The sequence below is a fragment of the Sarcophilus harrisii genome, chromosome 2 (assembly GCF_902635505.1).
Source record: "Sarcophilus harrisii chromosome 2, mSarHar1.11, whole genome shotgun sequence".
Taxonomy (NCBI): domain Eukaryota; kingdom Metazoa; phylum Chordata; class Mammalia; order Dasyuromorphia; family Dasyuridae; genus Sarcophilus; species Sarcophilus harrisii.
In genome coordinates, this window is record NC_045427.1 from 646,675,553 (window position 1) to 646,692,047 (window position 16,495).

Sequence of the window (16,495 nt, forward strand, 5' to 3'; positions counted from 1 at the left end):
GCAGCATAGAAGCCAGAAGCCGGCTCCGCTCCCCCAGCGCACAGATTGGCGCACGCCGCCAAGGGGAAGGGAGGAGGAGGAGGACGAGGACGAGGACAAGGAGGAGGAGGAGGAGGAGGAGGAGGAGGAGAAGGACGGGGAGGGAGGGGGGGGAAGAGGGGGCGAGCCCCCCTCAGCTGGCTGTTGACGTCGGTTCAGGCTTTAAATGTGTACGCGAGCGCTAGCGGAGGGAAGCCTGTGGCAGGCAGGCGGCCGCCTCGCCGGACTGGAGCAGCCGAAAATCGGCGTCTAAAGGTGGCCAGGCTGCTTGCTCCTTCGCCTCGCCACCGCGCCGGGGCTGGCGCTGCTGCGGAGCCCCAGCCCCTTACTGCTGCTCTCTCCTGGCTGGCACGACCGCCAGTGGGGCTGCCCGGCAGTCTCGGGGCGCATCGGACGCTGGACTCTCGAGGTGGGGGGACCTCGGCATCAGGATTGGCTGGAGGGCGCCGAGAAGAGGTGTCAGGCGAGAAGCCCTGAGCAGGCTGGCTGGGGGAGCTCGGGCGCCCACAGCGGCTGGCAGCTGGCTTTGGGGGTGGGGGTGATCTTTTCTTTGGATGGCCAGGAAAGCTCCCCACCCCCTCCCGCAGCCCCTGCAACTTGCCGTGGCTTCTGTGCAGCTCTTGAGGTGCCTCTCCAACCTGAAAGTTTGCCTCCTTTCCCTCCAAAGGAGCCGGGTAACAGCCTCCCTCCCTATCTTTCCAGCTCCTGACTGTTGCGCAGTGAGTGGATAGCGCGGCCGGCCGGAGGGAGCCGCTGGTGCTGGAGATTGGAGCGCTTAGGTGGAGGACGAGGGGGAGGAGGAGGAGGAGCAGCAGGGCGAGGACCAGGAGGAGCAGGAGCAGGAGGAGGAGAAGGCGGAGGCGGAGGAGGAGGAAGAGGAGGAGGAGGAGGAGAAGAAGACGAAGAAGCAGCAACTCTCGAGTGCCCACGGTGACCCTTGGCGTGGGAACTGGAGCAGCTGGGGCAAGCGCTCAGGAGTCGGGCTCACAGCCTGGAGGAGCCCCCTGACGTGGCCCAGGGCGCCAGGAACTGCTTTGGAGGACCTTCCTCGGAGGGAGCTGCCTAGTGTGTGCGTGCGTGTGTGTGTGTGTGTGTGTGTGTGTGTGTGTATGTGTGTGTATATCTGTGCAAGGCTGTCCGGGGGTTTCTGTCCGAAGCTTGGAGCCCGCTTTTCCTCTGGGTACCAGCGGCCAGCCGAGAGCCTGGCACCGAGCGGACTGCTTGTCTGCCTGCGGGACCCGGGGCTCCCGTCCTTCCCAGACTCCCGGGCTGAGAGCTGCGGGGAGCCCAACCTCGGAGGAAGGTGGCAGAGGCAGCGGGGGAGGCGGCAGGAGCGGCTGTAGAGGCAGCAAGGACAGAGGCAGCAGCGGGCAGAGGTGGACAGCGGCATCGACGGCTGCTCTAGGGGATGAAAGGAAGGTAAGAGGGGCTCCCAAGCCCATCGGAGCTCGGCCAACATTGGCAGAGGGTTGTGGAGGTTTGGAAGACTGTACTCTCTGCCTCCTTTCTAGTCCTCCTTTCCCTTCTAATCCTTCCCCTTCACTCTTGGACACGCACTTTGATCCCCACCCCCACATTCACCCATAACAGGAGTTGGCCCTTGGGCCCCCTGATAGTTTGGTCTCGCTTTTTCAATTCTTCAGTGTTTAACTTTGCCTGGAAGTTGATTGCAGGTGGATTTTTGCAAGATCCAACTTTCTTTCTTTCTCTCTCTCTGTTTCTTTCTTTTCCTTCCTTTTTTCTTTCATTCTTTCATTTTTCTTTTTCTGTTTCTTTCTCTTTTTCTCTCTTCTTTCTTCCTTTTTTCATTCTTTCTGTCTCTGTCTCTGAATCTCTCGGTGTGTCTCTATCTCTCTGTTTCCCTCTCTCTCCTCTGTCTCTGTCTCTGTCTCTCTCTCTCTCTCTCTTTCTCCTAATGAAAATAAATGTGGGAAGTGAATCAATAATCAGTGCTAGATGAAGCTACAATGATATTCTAGGGTCCCCCTTTTTCCCCTCCCCAAACAAAACAAAGCAGATAAAAAAATAACTTTTTTTTTAATACAAGTTTTCCTTGGAGTCCTAGATTCACTGATTGTAGCATATTGCATATGCCAACATATAAGTGTTTACCATCCCCTATTTATTGTTTCTTGTTTAGTGTCGTGTGTCTAGGAAATGGTTATTTCTAGTTCTAACATGGGCTAAAGTTTTTATTTAGACATCTGGGTTTTCTTACAACATATGATAGGAGTTAGAATACCCAACTTAAGAATTGAGGATTATGGGAAGACTAACTAATGTGATGATCCTGGGAGATTGTGATTTAACCCACTATTACATGCCAATTCATACAAGGTGATTGAGAATACCTCTATCTTGGCTAGTCAATGATGCAAAAGACTTGAGAAGTTTTTAGAACCTGCAAGACAGGAAATTTTTGAAAAGGGAATAAAGATATTGAACAAAGTCTAGTTGGAAAAACTCCTTGCCTAGGCATTAATTTCTGCATGTTATAATTGGGGAAGTAAATGAAGCAGTCAGTATTCCGATCTTGTAAGATTTGGCTTTGGAGAGAAGCTGCTGTTACATTTCATTTCCCATCTCATTTGTGGGACCAGAATAATGTCAGATGGAGTCTTAACTGATACATGTTTGTACAAGGATGTGAACTTTAATTCCCCAGATGGTCTATAAAGGAGAGAATGGTAGGAGCCAAAGTTGGGCCTTTTTGAAGATACCAGTTCTCTTCTAGGACTGCCCCATAAACTTAGTTCAATTTTCAGAGCATTGTCTTGGTTCATTTTCTCCTCCACGTGTCACTCTCAGCATAGATTAAGCCTCTGTCTATTACTATAGGCCTTGTAACTCACATTTCTCTTCCCATTTAGCACTACCTTACATTGATGTGATCTGATTCTCCTACTGTATGTTTTATGCTGCCTCTGTGTGTGTGTTTCTTGCTATCAAAACTACCCTGGAGATAAGCTGAGAACAAGCTCATGAGGAGAGAGAGGCTAGAGATGACATAACCAAATTTTATGCAGGGGAATAAAAAGAGTAATCAAACATTGGAAAAGTTAATAAGAGTCCAGGATCCTGTAAAGGATCTGAATTCAATGTGACTGCAGAGCATAACTGAAGACCAGGAAGGTCTGAGGTTGAGATGAAAACGGAAAAGTATCTTCCAAGACTATTAATCTACAAAGCTGATCTGAACAAACTAGTTCATTTTTCTAAAAGCTAGTTTTATTGAGACATAACTCAAAAAGGATTGAGGATTCTACTACCGTTCAGCAAATCTTCAGTTAAAACATTTCTTTTTAGGTCAAGAGTACCTAGGAACATGCCTTTTTGAGGACATAGACCAACTTTCAATTACCGGTGAGGATGACTTCCCCAGTCATGCCCTTGCCTTGCAACTGCCCTTATTTCACTTCACTTTATCACTTTTATTCCCAGTAGTCTACTGTGCTCTTTGCTCTGCTTCTCTGTTGGAAGGGCAATACCAATACAAACTTTGCCAATGTCTCTAGTTAGAACTAGTTTGAGCTGTGATAAAAAGTCCAGGTAACAATTTTATCCCATTTTCTACTCCTTGGCACTAAATGGATGACTCAGGAGTTTGATTCCAATCTCAAGTCAAACCAGCATTTATTTTCTAATGGCATGCATAGAGTATGACAAGTCACAAATTAAAAATCAGAATTGACAATTTGAAAAGCAAAATGAAGGAATCTACAGCCAAGTAATTTTGACTATTCCTTAGGTTCATTTCTCTTACTAGTGAAACTGGTATTACTGCAGAAAGACCTTTTGAAGCTTTGGATTTCACAAAGTTGATGGATGCATTTGGATCTTTTGATTCCACTGGAGGAACACAACAGAGTCACTGTGGGTGTTTTTTGTAAGTTTTCTGGAAAGTAACTGACATTACCCTGCAAGTGAATTTCTCTTTAGAAGTGTCCTCATTCTTCCTGGCTACATAAAGTTTTAGCAATCACTAGGGACACTTGATTAGACTAAGGTTAGCTAGGATGGCTAACTCAGATTGCAAATCTTATGAGTTAATGGAAGACCAAAGCTGTGTTTTTCTGTGACTTTTCTTAACCATATACTATAAATATAGCTGCATTTCACTCTTCCTTGTGTGACTGCCACAGTCTGAGCAGTAATGATTTAATAAATAGTCTATGTTCCCTACTATATAAAAGGATGTCTTGCCTGTTCATGCTCTTTAAACAGAAAGAAAAGGCAGTGTCCTCCTGCATGCTGCTATGAAAGCTTCACTTTGTTAAGAGTAGAAAGGTAGATTAGAGAAACACAGGACTGCTTGAAAACATATTTTCACCCTTAACAGGTTACTCAAATATCATTATGGACTGTGATTTAAAGTTGGTAGAAACTGGTTAATAGAATGAACAACCAGTGGTATTATAGGACAAAAAGGAAAAATGTTTAAAAGCAAAGCCTGACTCCATAAATAACACAAAGAGTTTTGGGTGTGTGTGTGTGTGTGTGTGTGTGTGTGTGAAATGATGATTCTAATTGCCTTTGAGTTTGTTTTATCTGACTGGCTTCTAAAGTTTGTATACATCATAATTATTTATCTGGTAAAATAAGCAAAAAAGTGGCCTTGTTATTAGAGAATTTGAGTTCAAATGTTTGTTCTGTCATTTATCACCTATATAACCCTTTAAAATTCTCTTAACCCATCTGCCTTTTGATTCTACCTCTGTGAAATGCTCATGTTTTACTTAAGGATATTTCAGGACCTGTAAGGTGCCTTCTCTCTTTACAGCTGTGGTGATGCATTGAAATGATATATTTTTAGATTTTTTACCATTAACCAATAAAAAAAAAAAACTATTAAATAATTTTGATAAACTATGATGTATTGAAATAGGTTTGATGAGGGGTCATCTATTAAATTTTATCAAAGCAAGGTAAATCTCAGTTAGGCAGAATTTTGACCACTATTAAATTTGCAGCCATCAAAAAATATTTTTAATCTTATTTAAAAAGGGAGAGAACAGTTTTTTCAAGAGTTTTACTAAAACTTAAAATTTTGTTTTCCCCACTGTACCATGCAGTTGCAAAAGAGTCACCACATGGTGGTGACGTTGTGCTGAAAAATATGCTTTGGGACCTCTCCACAGAAGACTAGACTTGATTTAAAAACAAAACAAAATAAAAAAAAATTAATAAAAAAATTAATGGGATATACTTAAGACTTTATTATTTTAAGCAGTTATTTTAGGAAGAATATACATAAATGTCCAAAAATGTTGATCATTATACTTTAAATAGTTTTCTCATTTTTCCTAATGTACTTTATAATCATTTTGAAAGAAAGTCCAATAGGCTTGTATAGAAGATATTCAGTGAATTTTGGGAACCTTAAGAGGGCATAATCTGGCCTTGGAACTAGAAAGATCTGAATCCATGTTTTATCTCTGATAAAAGCTGGTTTGGAGACTGGACAAATAATGTATTCTCCCCAGGATGTTGCCAACTCTGTTTATGTCAACCTACATTAAGAGAGACAGACTTTCCTCATTTACAATTTGTATATACTAATACAATCACAAGTCCAATTCCCATAGAATACAGAACTATGTTTATAGTTTTCATTATACTACCTAGAATTGTATGATAGGAGGAGCTCTGAAAGTCCTAGAGCCCCAAGACAAGAATGCAAACATTTTCTCTGCTACTTACTACCTATGTGATCTTGGAAAAGACTTTTAATCTTTGTTGACCAAATATTTTTAAGTGTTAAAGGATTGAATCATAAGGTCTCTCAGATCCTTGAAAGCTTGATATGAGATCTTTATTATCTACAATACAAAATAAAGTTCCAATTTCAGGTTCAAATTTCTCTTCAGTTCCATTTCTCATTTTTCTACTTTCTGTGTAACCAACATGGATCATTCATGTCACCTTGGATTTTAAATCTTCAATAAAATTAGTTACTATTGTGTGCAATACATTAGACTAGGTATAGGGGGAGTTGTATAATTTGAAGAAGACAGTGTCCCTAGTATCAGGTGCACAGTGAATTAATAAAGTATCAATGACATTCACTGACAGGCCTAAAGAAGTGTTATAGGTTGTAGGGATGAACATTATCTTTTAAGGTTACTTAGAGAAGGCTGATTCATGAAGAAGGCCATATTTCATAGAAAGCCCGGGATGTGGAATAGAATTCCATGATCATCCAATCTAACCAACTGAACATAAAGAAGTGCCATTTTTTCCTTTGTTATCCCAGTTGATGCTTGATGGATGTACAGGAATTCAATAGGTCATGAATGGGAGTAAAGGAATACAGAAATATGGAGCAAAATGAACAAAGAAAAAAGTTTATGTAAAGTGTTGCTTAGTCAGCAGTCACATTGGATGTGTGAAAAATTGCTAAGATGTTCTGTAATAGCTGAGCAAGCAGAATGATGCCAGGATGAGTAATCTGGGTTTGTAGTAAGGAAATCTGACTCAAATATTCTTTAGCTAATAGCCATGGCTAAACTAGAGTCCATTCCACCTATGTGAGTCTCACTTCCATTAGTCACAAAATGAAGAACTTGATTACGATTATTTTGAAGGTTGCTTTTGGATCTCGGGTTTTAGTTCTCTGGGAGGCCTTGGATAAATTATGTAGTAATATGTCTAAAGGTGAGAAAGATTTAAGGATATGGTGGTGACAACTTATACAGAACCTTGAATGCCAAACAGTTGATTTGTATGGCAGCAGAAAACACTAAAAGATCTTCAGGAAATAACCTTCAGGAAATAGTTTTGATATGACTATGGTAAGAAAGCATAACAGCTATATACAGGATAGGTTTGATCTGAAAGATGACAATACTTGGAGAAACGTGTTAGTAATTGATTGGTCCAACCTAGATTGGGGGAGAAGCAGGTTACTATTAAGAACATGTGCAACAAGATAACTATAAATATGTATACATATATTGGATTTAACACATATTTTAACATATTTAACATGTATTGGACTACTTGTCATCTAGAGGAGGGGATAGGGGGAAGGAGGGGGAAATTTGGAAGGGAAGGTTTTGCAGGGGGTCAGTGTTGAAAAATTATCAATGCATATGTTTTGTAAATAAAGAGTTTTAATAAAAAAAGAGCATACATTAGTATGATAGCAATGAGAATAGATGATTGAAACGTCTCATATTTTGAACTGGCATTACTCTCATATCATATGACTTTCCTGAGCTTTATTTCCCCCATTACAAAAAAAAAATATTGTCCCCTAGATATGAGCAGATAAGATTCATGTCACAGAATATCAATGTTTGAAGGTACTACATAGGATTTTATTATATTCATATCTGTTCTGGAATTTTTGATAGAATTACCATACTGGGGGTCATCCAGCCATCACTTAAAAGAGTTCCAAGGAGAAAGTAACTGTCTCCATTTTTTTTTTTACAGTAGTTCATTTCAGCTTTGAAGAACTATGTCTTTCTTCCTGATGATGAAACTAAAAATTTCTTTGTGAATTTTCCATCCATCACTGGTATATCTGGTCTCTAGGGTTGACATTAAGTCAAGTCCAGTGTTCTTATAGAAAGGCATATTTGGAAACCAAAGTGAACTTAGGGGGTAGACCTGAAGCCCCTCGCTCATCTTACAGATGAGTAATTGAATGTCAGAGACAAGTCATCTTATCAAGACCAAAGGAATAAGAAAAGGGCAAAATGAGGATTTAAACCAATGCCCTTGATTGTAAATGAACTCTGTCACCATGTCACATTGACTCTCAGGTGAATAAGTTACTGCCATTCCAGTAACTGTAACTTAACAATAAGTCAGTTACCACATTTTAAATGGGAAAAATATAATATTTTCTACAAGTTCCAAAAAATTGTATGCACTATTTCATTCAAATAAAAATAATTTAATCTTTATAATAATTCATATTAAAATTATAATAAAGTAGGACAAGCCATTTGTTCATAATCCATAAAATAAGTTGCTATCCATAATATATGAAATAATACTTCCGATAAAATAATATGACTATTTAAGTAGTGTCATAGATTAAGGATTATAATCAATACCAGTGATCATAAATGTAATTTTAGAAGATGGGACCAAGGCATCAAACAGTTAAATGATTTGCCCAGTGTCCCATAGCTCATCTTAGAAAATACTTAAAGCTTGGCTCTCTTGACTCTCATTCCAGGATCTCCTTCATTATGCCTATCCAAATTGGCTTGGTTTTGGACTTATTTTTTTTTCTCAAAATAGCCTGTGATTACTTATTTTAATAGTAGAATCAGCAATTCCTTTTCAACCCAAACTGCAATTTTGTTTTCTTTAGAAAGCTATATTGAAAACATTTTAACTAGTTACATTCCTATATGGGAAAATGATACTTGTAACTCCTTATATAATTTTCATTACTAGGGTAATTAGAAACAGTATTCAGAAAGTTAGAGGCTACAAATGTGAGTTTACTATGATAGGATGATTGTGTGTGTGTTTCCAATGAAGGCTTCAGAAAGAGGAATTCAGTGGGAGAAAGAGAAAAGGAAAAGAATAGGGAATTTTTTTTCCCATATAAGAGGTACATTAGAGGAGGTAAGAGTGAGGTATAAGGGTAAATATGAACCTTTCTTAAGAATGGGTACAATGAAGGAACCAATTCAATTCATTTGGACATAGAAATCAATCCTACACAAAAGGGAAGTAGTAGGGGAAGGGATAAGAGAAGTGGGGAATGATAGAAAGGAAAGTGGATTAAAGGAAGCAGTGTTCAGAAGTAAAACTGATTTTAAGGAGGTATAAAACAGAAGAAAAAAGAGAAAAGGATAAATAGAGGAAAATAGGATAAAGGGAAACCACAACTAATAATCATAACTGTAAATGTGATTGAAATTATCTCACCCATAATATGGAGGTAGATGATGGAGTGGATCAAAAATCAGAATTCTACAATATATTGTTTACAAGAAACACACTTGAAACAGAGACACACACAGTGAAGGTAAAGAGCTGGAAGAGAATCTATCATGCTTAAGCTGAAGCTTAGGGGAAAAAAAAAGATCGGGATAGTAATGATCTTAGACAAAGCAAAAACAAAAATTAAATCTAATAAAATAAACAAAGAAATTACATTTTTATTACAAGATAACAGATAATTAGGTCATGATAATGCTAAACATATATGGACTCAATGGTATCACATACAATTTCTTAAAGGAAATGTTAAATGGGTTTCATGAAGAAATAATAAAACTATATTAATAGAAAATCTAAACATCCCTCTGTAAATTTGATAAATATACCCATTAAATAGGCAAGAAAGGATTTAAAGAAATAAATAGACTTGGAGAAAAGTTAAATATGATATATCTCTGCAGAAAATTGAATTTAAATAAAAAAGAATACATCCATTTCTCAAAATTCAATGGCAACTCAAGAAAAACTAACCACGTATTATGGCATAAAACCTCACAAATTCAAAAAAGCAGAAATAATTTAAATCAATCCTTTTTCAAACTACAGTGAAAAATTATATATAGTAGTGGGCCACAAAGACATAGATAAAATTAATTGGAAAGGAAATAATCTATTCTGTAGAATGAATGTGGCAAAGAAGAAATTATGGAAATAATAATTTAATTAAAGAGAACAGTAAGAAAACATAATGAAATTTATGGAATGCAGAGAACCTAGTACTTAGGGAAACACTTTTATCTCCAAATGCTTATATCAACAAAACAAAGCAAGAATAGGTCAATTATATGTGCAATTAAAAAAAATAAACCTTGAAAAAGAATAAATTAAAAATCCCCAATTAAACATGAAATTGGAAATCCCAAAAATCAAGAAAGAGATGAATACAATTGAAAGTAAAACTAATTGAACTAATAAATAAAACTAGGATCTGGTTTTATGGAAAACCAATCAAATAGATTGTCTCAGTTAATTTGATTAAAAAAAAGAAAATCAAATTACCAATATAAAAATGAAAAGGGTGACTGCACCACCAATGAAAATGAAATTGATACAATTATTAGGAGCTATTTTATCCAGTTATATGTTAATGAAGATAATAAGTAAAGTGGGTAAATAATTATGAAAAAAATAAATTGCCCAGATCGACAAAAGAGAATATAGAGTTCTTAAAATCACACTCCCTTAGAAAAAGAAAGTGAACAAGTTATTAATTTTCCATAAAGGGAAAATCCAAAGGACCAAATGGATCTACAAGTGAATTCTACCAAATATTTAAGGAACAATTAATCTTAATAACATGTAAACTCTTTGAAGGATGAGGCAGAGTAGTCTGATCAAATTCCTTTTATGATACAAATAAGATGCTGCGGCATAAATCAGAAAAAATAAAAATAAACGCAGAGAAAGTCATAGACCAATTCCCCTAATGAATTTTGATGCAAATTATAGTAACGTATCACAAATATCATATGCTTTGACCAGGTTGACACTAGAATTTATACCAAGAATGCAGGGTTGTTCCAATATTAGGAAAGCTTGCCATATAATAGATCAGAAAAACAAAAAAAAATACTTAAAAATAATATCTTGATAGACAAAGAAAATATTTTAAAATATATAACACTTTTTCCTATTAAAACATAAAAACATAGAAATAAATGGAACTTTCCATAAAATGATTAGTAAGTATCTAAAACCATCAGCAAGTATTATCTGAAACGAGGATAATGAAGAAGCTTTCCTAATAATATTAGGGGTAAAGCAAGGATGCCCATCACCACTATTATTCAATATTTTTTGACAATCCTGGCTATAAGAATGAGAAGAAAAAAAATTCATGGAAAGAATTAGATAAGCAATGAGGAAACAAAACTATTACTCTTTGATGATATAGTGGTATATTTAGAGAGTCCTAAAGAATCAATTAAAAACCAGTTGAAACAATTAACAACTTCAGTAATATTGCTGAAGATAAAAGAAACTCACATTAAAATATCAGTATTTCTATACATTACCAAAAAAGCTCACTAAGATATAAATGAATCCCATTTATAATTTCTGTGGACAGTATGAAGTAATTGAGAATCTACCTGCCAAGATAAACCGAGAGATGATGTGAATACAATGACAAAACACTTTTTTCATATGAATAAAATCAGATCTAAATAATCAGAGAAAATGTAATTGCTTATGGTTAGGCCAAGCCAATATAACAAAAATAAAAAAACTCTAATTTTCTTATCCAGTGATATACCAATCAAACTACCAAAAACTTATTTTGTACAGCTAAGGAAAATTAATAATAAAATTCACTTTAGAGAACAATAGGTCAAAAATATTAAGGGGTATTATTTTTTAATTGTGAAGGAGGTGTCCTAGCCATACCAGATCTCAAAGTATTTTTACAAAGAAGTAATCATCAAAACAATGTCACTCTTCCAAATATAGAATGTGGGTCAGTGGAATAGATTATGTATGAAATAAATAAAATTAAATGACCATAGTTATCTAGTGCTTGATAATACAGAAGAACTAGGCTTTTGGAATAAGAATATACTATTTGACATAAAAACAATTGCTGGGAAAACTTAAAAATAGCTTTAGAAATTAGAGCTTAACAGCTCATACCATATTCCAAGGTAAAGTAAAAAGTGAGTACATGATTTGGATATAAAGGGTAATAATGTAAGCAAATTAGAAGAGCATCAGAATATTTACCTATCAGATCAGTGGCTAAGGAAATAATTTATGACCAAATAAGAGACAGAGAGCATTAGAGGATATTAAATGGATAATTTTTATTACATTAAATTTAGAAGATTTTGTACAAACAAAAACATAGCAGAAAAGAATTTCAGGAAAGCAAGAAATGGGAGGAAAAAATTATGGCAAGTTTCTCTATTGAGGTCTCACTTCTCAAGAGAAAAATGAATGAAATTTATGAGGCATCCTCCAGTTAATAAATAGTCAAAGGATATGAACAAGCAATTTTCAGAAGAAGAAATCAAGCTATCCATAGTAATATTAAAATGCTCTAAATCATTTAGAAATTAGAAAACTATAAAATAAAATAACTCTGTGGTACCACTTCACACCTATCAAATTCACTAATATGACAGAAAAGGGAAATTATAAATGTTGGAGGAGATGTGGAAAAAATTAAACTCTAATGGCCTTTTTTTGAAGTTGTGATCTGATCCAACCATTATGGACAGCAATTTGGAATGGGTGAAATTGCTGTAAAACTGCATCTCCTTTGAGCCAATGCTGCTGTTACTAGGTGATTATCTCAAAGATATCAAAGAAAACAATTAACGACTTAAATAAAATATTTAATAAATAGCTGTTTTTTTTTTTTGTGTGTGTGTGTGTGTGTGTGTGTGGTGACAAAGAAATGGACATGTATAATTATGATGGAATCCTATGAGCTGTAAGAAATGCCAAACAGGATGCTTTCAGAAAAGAAAAAAAAAAAAAAAACTGTGAAGATTTATATAAACTGACTGTAAAGTGAACTGAGCAGAACCAGGAGAACATTGCATACACCAGGAGTATCACCTCCAAATGACTTCACTTATCTGATCAGTAAAATAATACAAGACAACTCCACAGAAGTTATGATGAAGGCTGAGTGCAGACAGAAGCACAGTGTTTTGGTTTGTTTTTAACTTTATTTTTCTTGATTTTTGATTTTTATTTTGCAATATAACGTATATGGAAATATGTTTTGTATGATTTCACTGGCATTTTGAATGATCTGACTTTCCTTGCCTTTATCGTGGATGAGGGAGATTTGGGATGGAGGGGAAAAAATCAAAATTCATTTTAAATGAATCTTAAATATAAATAAATATCATTTTTAAAAAAAGAAAAAAATGATAGAAATACCTTATTATTCAAATAGAGTATGTTGAACAGTGAAAAAAATGTGTATCATTAGTTTAATAAAACAAAAAGAAAGTCTCTACTCTTAGCCAATACATTGTGTTTCTTACATTTAAATATCTGTTTCAGAATACTATGGATGTGACAAGTTTATTAATTTGATTAAAATGCAATAATATAAAAGCAACCTCATTTGTCTATGGCAAATGTATTTTTTCATAGTTTGAATTGTCTGAATTAAAATTCAATTATATTTCACCAGTTGTCCAACAAGCCTTTGATTTTTCAGCATTTGCCAAGAAATTTTGATGGTAGTAGGGACGATTGTACAGATCCAAATTCTTTCAATTCTCTGGAACCCAATGTATAAAATCCTGGAGACTTGAATTCGATTAAAACAGCATGGCATTCTCTTCCTGCTTTCTTATTTTTCTTCAACTACCGTCTTCCTTTGACAATATTTGTTTTGTTTTGTTGAACATTCTTCTTGGTAGAGAAAACAGAATAAAATTAGGAGTTAATTGTTTCTGTTTTGTTTTTGTTTTTGTTGTTTTTTTTTTTTTTTTCCCCCTGATATCTGATGACATTGCAACATATACTTACAAGGAGTATGTCTAAATCTTGCTGTGCATATTCTTAATCCAGACATACTGACTGCTTGGTTTATTTGGCAAACTTGTTTCATTCTGAGTGTAAATTTTTCTGATAGCATTATTGCAAGTCTATGAGCCTTTTTTTTTTTTTTTTTTTCCTTTCTTATATGCTACACCTGCTCCCTGGTGTATCTACCCCTTTGAAAAATAAATGCATTAGACAGTTACTTTCAAAGTCATATTAATTTATGAAGATGATGACCTATTAAGATGACTATTCTTTCTTAACACTTTATTTTCACAATTTCACTTTTTTTCCCCTGAGGCAATTGGGGTTAAATGACTTGCTCAAGATCACACAGCTGGGAAGTATTAAATGTCTGAGATCATACTTGAACTCATGACTTCAGGGCTGGTACTATGCACCTACCTGCCCCTACAATTTCATTTTTAAGAACAATCAATGCCTTTCAATCTGCTGTATCTCTTAGAGTCTCTGGATTTGAAAAATACTCACATTTTTTTATATGTATTACCTTTATAAGTATAATTATAAACAATTAATTATTAAAATCACTATTTTTTTCTCTCTGAACATTACAATTCAGTTTTCTTATAAGCATTATTCTTTTTAGCATTTATGAAAGTCATTATATAAAGGAATAAAAATATGTTACACAAGGAATATGTGCATGTGAGTTCACTTATTTGCCCTCCTTATTCAGTATATTTTGATTAGAATTTTTTCACACAAAAATAACCAATACATAATTTTAAATGACATGGAAAATATATGACAGCATAATATTATAAACTGACCTTTTTTAGATAGTAAATTATTTTTCAATGAAATATATTATCTAACAAACAATAGATACTGCTGATTAACATCTTTTCCTCTCTCACTTCTCCATTCTGTGTGACCTTCTTTATTGCTATTGTTGAGTCATTCCCATCATTCCTCAGAGGCCCCTTTTGAACTCGGGAAGATTAGTCTTCCTGACTCCAGGCTCAGTGCTTTAGCACTTTGCTACCTTGCTTTCCTCATTCTATTTGTAGGATTTTCATTTACACCACACTCACTCAAAGGTCTCTGCCAGCTATCTGCCTTTTCCCCTAGCTATCTCCAACCTCTTGGACTCTCTCTTTTTTCCACATACAACTCCCTTTCTTCCTTACTTATCTCAGACTTAGCTCAAATTTACCTTTTCCAAGATACATATCCTCCCTCTATCATCTTTTCTCTGTAATTAACCCCCATTTATGTTATATAAAATATGTATGCATGTAGGTTTTTTGTGGGGAACTTGTAATTAGAACATATACATCTCAAGGACAAGGAACAATTCCCCTGACTATTTTTTTGGTATCACTTGATCTTGGCACAGTATCTGCCACATAAAGGTTTAATAAATAGTATTTGTTGATAATGATCATTAATGTCCCTCCTTCACACACACACATGACTACGTTCATGGGAAAAAAGTTTAAAATGATATCATTTTTATGTGAATGATAGAATGCATTATGTTCCCTTTTTTGTGATTTATGGATTTCTACCAACAATGTAAGCTCTAACCTTGATAGTTTGTATTACATGTTGCAGAAAGATGTATCCTTTAACTTTGGTTGTTTTATGCCAACATAGTTCATTGTTTTACAGAAGAAAATGGCAAACCTTCCCAGTATCTTTGCCAAGAAAAACCCAAATTGGATTAGGAAGAATTGAACATCACTGAAAAGTGATTAAACAACAAAGTTCATTGTTTTCTCTTGCCTACACACATTGTTGAAGCTATTTCATATAAATGTCATTTTTCCACTTATCTCACATCATACATATATCTCTGAATTTTTTATTTTAGTCATTTTTTATATAACACAGTCCTATTTCATTATATTCATATATCATTCTTTGTTCAGCCATTGTCTAATCATTAGGCATCTATTATTACAATTTGTTATCACAAATAATGGTATGATTATATATGTGTGTGTGTGTGTGTGTGTGTGTGTGTGTGTGTATTTTTTTCTTGTGCTCATCAATGTCTTTGGCCTCTATGTCCAGCCCACGACTCATAAATAGATAAATAACTTTTTCGGGGTAATTCTTTTTCAAATCTTTTTCTCTGAATAGTTGGAATAGTACAAAGCTCCATCATCAGTGAATTACTATGCTTAATTTCTCATTGTCTCTATATCATTGGATTATTCCTGTTCCCATCTTTACTAATTTGATCATTGTAAGGTAGCATCTAACCTTTGTGAATTTGTAGTTTTCAGATTTTTAGTGATTTTTGAACAAAATCTCCAGACTGGATAGTTTGCATTTATTATCTTAAAGATCATGGCTTTATCTCCTTGATCTTGTTTATTAGAAAATGAGTCGAATGAAATTCGACTTCTTCAACTTATATTGCATAAGATTGTGGTAATAATGAAAAATTATTGGGTTACAATGCAAAAACAGGTGTGCCATTACAATGTTAACAATTTTCATTTCATTTTTATTACTTTCATTTTCTATGATTCTAAGTGTCATTAATGTTGGGTAGATTAATATAGAAATAAAGAGATGAAAGTCCCTTGAGGCAACATGCAGTCAATTTTTGTTTTATTATGCAAGCTACATATGCTTATTGATTACATTTGAATACATACTCTTTGAAATTTCACTCATTGGGAAATAGACAGCTATGTGGTAGAAGGCACAATATTGGACTAGGGAATCTGAGACCTGAATACTAACTCTATTTCTTCTAACTCATTAGGCAAACTCAAAAAAGACAAAAATTTTCCAATGGATGTTAGTTTATTCATTGGTTTAATGAGAAACATTGTGACTTATAAGGATCTTTCCATTTTTTTGGAAAGGTATTAAAATAAGAAATATGGGATTGACCCTATTTTTACAGTTTTCATTAACCTATTTGCGGATTATTTTGCAATTTCTTTTTATTTCAGTTTTCTTTCTATGATCACTTGGCATATTTCTACATTTTTTTATC

At 35.3% G+C, this 16,495-nt stretch overlaps 1 protein-coding gene across 1 annotated transcript in view; it reads left to right on the top strand.

Moving 5' to 3' along the window:
* Positions 1 to 724: 724 nt before the first annotated feature.
* Positions 725 to 16,495, top strand: part of PCDH15 (protocadherin related 15) — a 2,067,151-nt gene continuing 2,051,380 nt past the window's right edge. Inside the window, exon 1 of the mRNA XM_031956966.1 lies at positions 725 to 1,458. The gene's annotated coding sequence lies outside the window, so the exon portion shown is untranslated. The remainder of the gene's footprint in view (positions 1,459 to 16,495) is intronic.